Genomic DNA, 7,186 nt, shown 5'->3' with positions numbered 1-7,186 from the left:
GGCAGGCCCAGGCTCGGCCAGCGCGTCTGTTCTTTGCGCTCCTGGCTCCCTGCGGGCTGCTTTTATGGAGCAGCTCCGTGATGTCACGTGCGGAGGGGAAGGACGCCCTGCCTACAGGAGGTCTAGCGCCCCAGTTCCCAGGTGAGCTGTCGCCCTGACTTCAGCCGCGCTCTGTGGGGCAGTGGCCCGGGCGCTCCTCCTGAACGCGGCTGACCTGGGATCCCAGTTTTCCGTGGGAGCAGCGGGTAGGCGTGGGTGCGGTCAGCCCCATGGGGAACAGTGTGTCTAGGGACTCACTCCAGTGGCCCTGCCCTTAATGAGAAGCCCCCTGAGTACCATGCCATGTGGACAAGATCCTCCTCCCAGTGGTGTGCCAGCCTGGACTGGGCACACGTTAGGGACTAGACAAGACAGCAGAGGGGCTGCATGCAAATTCAGAATTTCTGTGGACTGGATAGTGCATCATGATAAGGTCGTACCTTTGAAATGTAGATACAAATAAATTAATTAAGATTAGGTATGCCCAGCTGGAGTGGCTCAGTTGGTTGAGACCACCCTGTGCACCAAAAGATTGCCGGTTGGATTCCTGGTCAGGGCACATACCTGGGTTGTGGGTTCTATCCCCCCATCAGGGCATGTATGGAAAGCAATCTCTCTCTACCTCTCTCTCTCTCTGCTTCTCTCCCTCTTTCCCTCCTTCTCCTTCCCTTTCTCTCTCTAAGCATGTCCTCTGATGAGGTTAAAAAAGAATAAGACTAGGTAAATAGCACAGTGGGTACAAGTGAACAGCTTTACTAAGCAATTAGATTTCCCTCTATTATCCGGTAAGTAGACAAGGCTCATGCTGGTTCATAATACCCATTCATTCTCTGGGCAGCGGGACGGGTCCCTTCCCTGGGTAGCAGTGGAGGAAAGGGATTTCCGTCATTTATTGAGCACCTAGTATGTGCCGAGCACTGTGCTAGGTCTAAATCAGTGTCTGAGTTCTGTTTCCAGTGCATGTATTATCATCACCTGTTGCCAATTTCTGCCCACTTTCCTCACATATCTGTATTCATTTAAATGTGTAGACATACATCCAGTCATACACATGTGGTTCTGATCCCCTTTGGATGTAGTCCATGTTCAGTTGTTAAGTCAAAGGCCTAATTAATTAACCTGCTACCCCAAAGCTCCCCAGATCTCCCTGCTGCGGTTACTGTGACTTGCTGTTTTCACCGCCCTTGTCACTCGTGTTTTGGCTCCCCTGAGCCCTCCGGGCGTCTCTGCACGGCCTCCGGTGCTGGGCTCGGTTTCCCTCCCGCTCCGTGACCAGGCGTGTGCCCTTGGCTCCCTGCTGCCCACAGACATTGTTCAGGCCACATGGTGTGCTGAAGGGTGCCCACCCCAAGCCCTGGTACATGACCTCTGGTTTGGTGACCTGGTCCATCTTGCCCCCTTCTCTTGGCCACAGTGGCCTGACCAGCCCTTACCTCCCTCAGGTCTATGCTGACCCTCAGCCTAGGTGGACTCTCGGGCTGGCCTCAGCGACCAGCGTTGCGTCTTGTCTGTGCTGGGTTTGGGGGGATAGAGAAAATTCTCTTCTGAGGGCCACCAGGAAGCACACGCCACCTGCATTTCAAGGGGTGCAATTGTTCTGTCCCTATCAGTTCAGCTATTGTTTGGGTTCATAAAGAGCTTTGAAGTCTTGTTAAGGAAGTAGTTACAATGACAATCTAGTTACAAGCACTTCCAGACCACAGTCGGCTTAGGGATGACCTTTGAAAGAGCCTTGAGTGAGCTCCCGAGTGGTGAGTGGTGAGTGAGCATTTCACTTGTGGTTCTTAAGGCATTCATGTCTCCGGTCTGTCACCCAGGGCTTCAGAAGATGAATGTACTAGTGGAACACAGAGGTGGGGGGAGCCACTGCAATTCAGAGATGCACATACTGAGCCCATGGAGGTGAAGTCACTCGCCCCATCTCAAGACTACTTAAAGGTAAGCAGGCCATGCACAAGCCTTTTGTTATTCCCACTCCAGGTGTTTTCCCATTATGTCTGGCTAAGCATTAAGTTCAAATTCTCCTCAAACATGCCCCTCTAAGTGTCTCCAGGGATCCCCAGAGATGAAGAGGGTTTTTAAAAGTGGAACAGTAAGGCAAAATTGTGAACTGGGTTTGATGGAAAGACAGTGATGGGATGTTTACTGCATGTTTAGATCAGAGACCTGGTTAATGAGGAAGAATGGGTAGCAATTAAATGAGAATTGAGAATATAAACTGAGACCCATTGCCCTAATTGTTTTGGGTAATTTTTTTCTTTAATCTTAGTGAAGCAAAGGGGAAAAGCAAACAGAAATGTATGGAATGGCCAAACTTCTAAAGTATTGAAGCTGAATGTCAAGGCCACCCCATTTCCCCCTCAAACAGCCCACAAAGCTAATCAGCTTAAGTTCCCAACTGTGGGAACTTTTCCTGCCAGAGGCTTCATCTGAGGCTTGTGTGGTTGAACATGTACCAACTTGCTTCGCCGTCATCAGATGGGATTGTTGTCAATAAATAACCATTACTCAGTGGGTTAAGGTGGAAAGCAGACCTTCAGCTCAAAATGAAGCCGTTGGCCACCAAATGACACACCCATTCAGAAGACTCTAGGGAACAGACCTCCTTTAAAATGTCACCATCTGCCTGGCAGGTGTGGCTCAGTGGTTGAGTATCAACCTATGAACCAGGTCATGGTTTGATTCCCAGTCAGGGCACATGCCCAGGTTGGGGGCTTGATCCCCAGTAGGGTGTGCGCAGGAGGCAGCTGATAAATGATTCTCTCTCATCCTTGATGTTTCTATCTCTGTCTCCCTCTCCCTCTCTGAAATCAATTTTAAAATATTAAAAAAAATAAAATAAAATATCTGATCAGAAGAATTAATATTGTTAAAATGACCATACTACCCAAAGCAATCTACCTACAGAATCAGTGAATTTCCTGTCAAAATTTTAATGACATTTTTACAGAAATAGAAAAAATAATCCTAAAATTGGTATGGAGCCACTAAAGACTCTGAATAGCCAGAGCAATCTTGAGAATAAAAAACAAAGCCAGGGATATCACACTCCTTGATTTCAAACTATATTACAAAACTATATTAATCAAAACAGTATTGTATTGGCATCAAAACAGACACATAGATCAATGGAACAGAATAGAGATCACAGTAATAAACCCATGCATATATAGTTAATTTATGACAAAGAAGGCAAGAATATACAATGAGGGAAAGGATAGTCTCTTTAATAAATGGTGTTGGGAAAACTAGACAGCCACATGCAAAAGAATGAAACTAGACTACTATCTTATACCATAGGGGACCCTAGTTGGAGAAACCCTCTTGCACTGTTGGTGGGAATATAAATTGGTACAGCCACTATGGACAACAGTATGGAGGTTCCTTAAAAAGTTAAAAATAGAGCTATCACCGAACCCAATCAAGGGCACATACCTCAGTTGCTCGATCCCCCACCCCAGTCAGTTAGGATGCATGCAGGAGGCAACCAATCAATGTGTGTCTCTCACATTGATGTTTCTCTCTTTGTGTCTCTCCCCCTCCCTTCCACTCTCTCTACAAATCAATGAGAAAATATTCTTGGGTGAGGGTTAACAAAAAAAAATTAAAAGCAATGGAAAAAAATATCATCTGGTGAGGATTAAAAAAAATAAAATAAAATAGAACTACCATATGATCCAGCAATTTCACTAGTAGGTATGTATCCAAAGGAAACAGAAACACGAATTAGAAAAGATATATGCACCCCTAAGTTAGCATTATTTATAATAACCAAGGTATAGAAACAACCTAAGTGTCCATCAATAGATATATGGATAAAGAAGATGTGGTACCATATATACAATGGCATACTACTTAGCCATAAAAAGAATGAAATCTTGCCATTTATGACAATATGGATGGGCCTTGAGGAAATCATGCTAAGTAAAATAAGTCAGAGAAGGATAAATACCATATGATTTCACCTTTATGTAGAATATAAAAAACAAAACTCATAGATACAGAAAACAGAATGGTGGTTACTAGAGGAGAGGGGTACAGGAGTGGGTGAAATGGGTGAAATGGGTGAAGGGTACAAACTTCCAATTATAAAATAAGTCATGGGGGTGTAATGTACAGCATGATAGTCAATAATACTGTAGCGCATACTTGAAAGTTTCCAAGAGAGTAAATCCTGACAGTTCTCATCATAAAGGGAGATGGGGGGATTTTTTTGTACCTTTGTACCAGTATTGTGACAGATGGTAACTAGACTTATTGTGGTGATCATTTTTCAGTGTATGCAAATATTGAATCATTATGTTGCACACCTAAAACTAATATGTTATATGTCAATTATACCTCAACTTTAAAAAAATGTCACCATCTAATTCGACATGAGGGTGAGGCTGATGAGTCAAAGGGCAAAGGAGTGTGGAGGACAGGAATGTGGGGTTTAGTGTCAGACGGTCTGGGCTGAAGTGCCTGCCTCACCACTGACTAGATGGCCTGAAGAAATAAAATTCTCTGTACTCTAACCCTTATGCCTGAAAGGTCAACGATTAGGGCAAATACTGCCAAATGGCACCAGCTTTGAGAAAGAAGAGCCTGGTGTTAGCTGTGCACTTCACAGCTCTTATGAACTCACAGAATCTAATTCTTACACCAATGTCCTCCCTCTCTGCCCCAGGACAGAATGGGTCCCTCCTGGTTATACATCAACCTTTTATTACACTTATTACAATTGTAATGACATAGTTATTATGAGATCTTTTAAAAAGATGTTTTTATTGATTTTAGAGAGGAAGGGAGCAGGAGAGAGAGAGAAACATCAATGAGAGGAAAACATCAACATCGGTTGGCTGCCTCCTGCATGCCTCCTGCTGGGGATCGAGCCTGCAACCCAGGCATGTTCCCTGACGGGGATTCAAACCAACAACTTCGTGGTGCATGGGTCAACACTCAGCCACTGAGCCATACCAGCTGGGCATGAGATTATTTGTTTTAAGTTGGCACATTTGCTCAGAACAAGGACTATGCCTAGCACAGTGTCTGACACACAGAGGGTGAATGAGCAGAGGAATTTCCAATCGCCTTATCTTATTCCAGTTACATATCTATTCTGTTAGTGACCCAGGGGCCAGGATTACAACCTGCACTTTACAGATGAGAAATCTGAGGCTTGGGGAAGTTAAATCCTTTCCATACATGAGTTTATGAAGCTTTTGAGTGATAGAGACTGAATTCTCAGCCAGATGACTGTCTCCAAGACACAGGCAGGCTCTTTCCACAGGTGTCCTAATACATGCCTCAAATGGAGCCGGTTTCTTTCTGGATCCCTCTGAGATGTAGATTCTCCGGTTTTCTAGATGCTGTGATCAGTTATCTGTTGGCCAGGAGCACAAGGTGGCGATTGCATAATGCCCAGCACGGGTCATGGCCGTGTCCTCCTCCCCAAGCCCTGTTACTGAGGCGCCCTGCACTCTGATCCATGCACAGAGCAGCCAAAATGTGATAAGAGGAACCTGAGCCCACAGAGATTTGATTAAACACAGTAAAGGAGACAGAGAATATGAGCCCAACCTCATAGTTCCGTGTTATATTAATGAAGTCTGCTTGAGGGTGTGGAGGGAAGCACAGAGTGAGAGCCGGAGGGACAGCGGGGAAGGGGAGGGGAAGAGGGAGAAGAAAGGAAAAGGCCAAGGGGTTTCTTCTAACTGGGCAGTGGCTGAGGGACTCTCTAAGCCAGGAGTTGAATGGACCCACTAATCCCAGTGCAAATTCCAGGTCTTTGAAAATAGTCAGTTTTGTAGCTTTCCTCACAGCTACTTCTGCAGCTGTGGCTTGGAGTCATAACCTCTGTGTGAACCCTCACTGCCCTGCTCAGTTTCAGGCAGATCAGTTGAAGGGCAATGTGACCTGCAGGAAAGAAGCCAGACTCGTGGCTCTGCCTGGAGCCAGCTCTGGGCCCTTAGCAAACCTCTTGCCCGGTATATGCCTCCGTTTTCTGACCCATTAAATTGAAATAAGAATGTCTAACCTCACACAGGGTTGTGGGTGTGGCATGAGACCATAGACGTGTACATACCTTGTAAAACAAAATGAAAGCACTTGACATACACAAGATACTCCTAAGAGTGGGCTTGGAACAAAAGAAAGGACGTTATTTTGATCTCAGGATTGGTTTACTAATCTAAGAAAATGAAAACTGGATTCCAACAAGGGACTGGATTCACCCAGCCCCTGCCACCATGTACCATGCTTACTGGTGACTCTGGCCCAATTACTTGTCCACCAAATCCTTTACCTGCTGCTTCTGTCGAGTGAGGAATAATGGCTCGTCATCAGGACTTTTATAAAGCACTCTGTGTGATTAATAAAAAATTACAATAATTCAAAATTCTACACACAAAGTTATCATTTTAAGTGAAAATAAACCTTGTCCAATATGTTTTACCTTTTTCAGGTAAATTATTCTGAAAACCATAGTTAGCTGACACCGAAACTACTTAAGAGATATCATTAGAATAGAATAGCTTACGGTTTCTCACAACCTTCTCCCCTTTCATACCTGCTGGATCCACTCTTCTCTAAGGGGGTTTGGTCCAGATCCTGTTCTTCTTGTTCTTAGTCTGAAGCACTGTCATCTCTCACCTGTTTTTTAAACCAAAGTACAGTTAGACTCGCAGATCACATTCTAGCAAACTCACAGGAGCCAACCTAAAGCGAATAGTCCTAATATCAATTCTGACAACTTCCACCTAGGGTTAGGGAGGACAAGGGAGGACAGGAGATTTGGCAGCACATGAACCTGGGTTTTGAAACTCAGCTCTACCACGCACTACCTGTGTGACCTTGGGAAAGTCATGTAACCTTTATGAGTCTCAGTTTCCTACTTTTTCAGAAGATGAGGGCCATAGAATATGTATAGCCCAAGGAGCAATAGGGAGGAATAAACATAATAAACTAGGCAGGTAAAGAACTTAGCACAGTGGCACATAATTAGCACTATAGAAGAGGTAGTTCTCTGCTGTAGAAAGCTCTTGACTGGCTGAAGGGGGTCTATTTCACCCCATAGTTTCTAGTTTGGGTAGCCCCACCAAAACCCATGAACCCTAAGAGAAGAATGAGTGAAGATTTCCAGGTACCTCTTCCTCCCATAATTCTA

This window comes from Myotis brandtii, unplaced genomic scaffold, assembly GCF_000412655.1.
Source record: "Myotis brandtii unplaced genomic scaffold, ASM41265v1 scaffold144, whole genome shotgun sequence".
NCBI classification, from domain to species: Eukaryota; Metazoa; Chordata; class Mammalia; order Chiroptera; family Vespertilionidae; genus Myotis; species Myotis brandtii.
The sequence above is the reverse complement of the archived record's forward strand: the minus strand, read 5'-3'. Positions refer to the sequence as shown.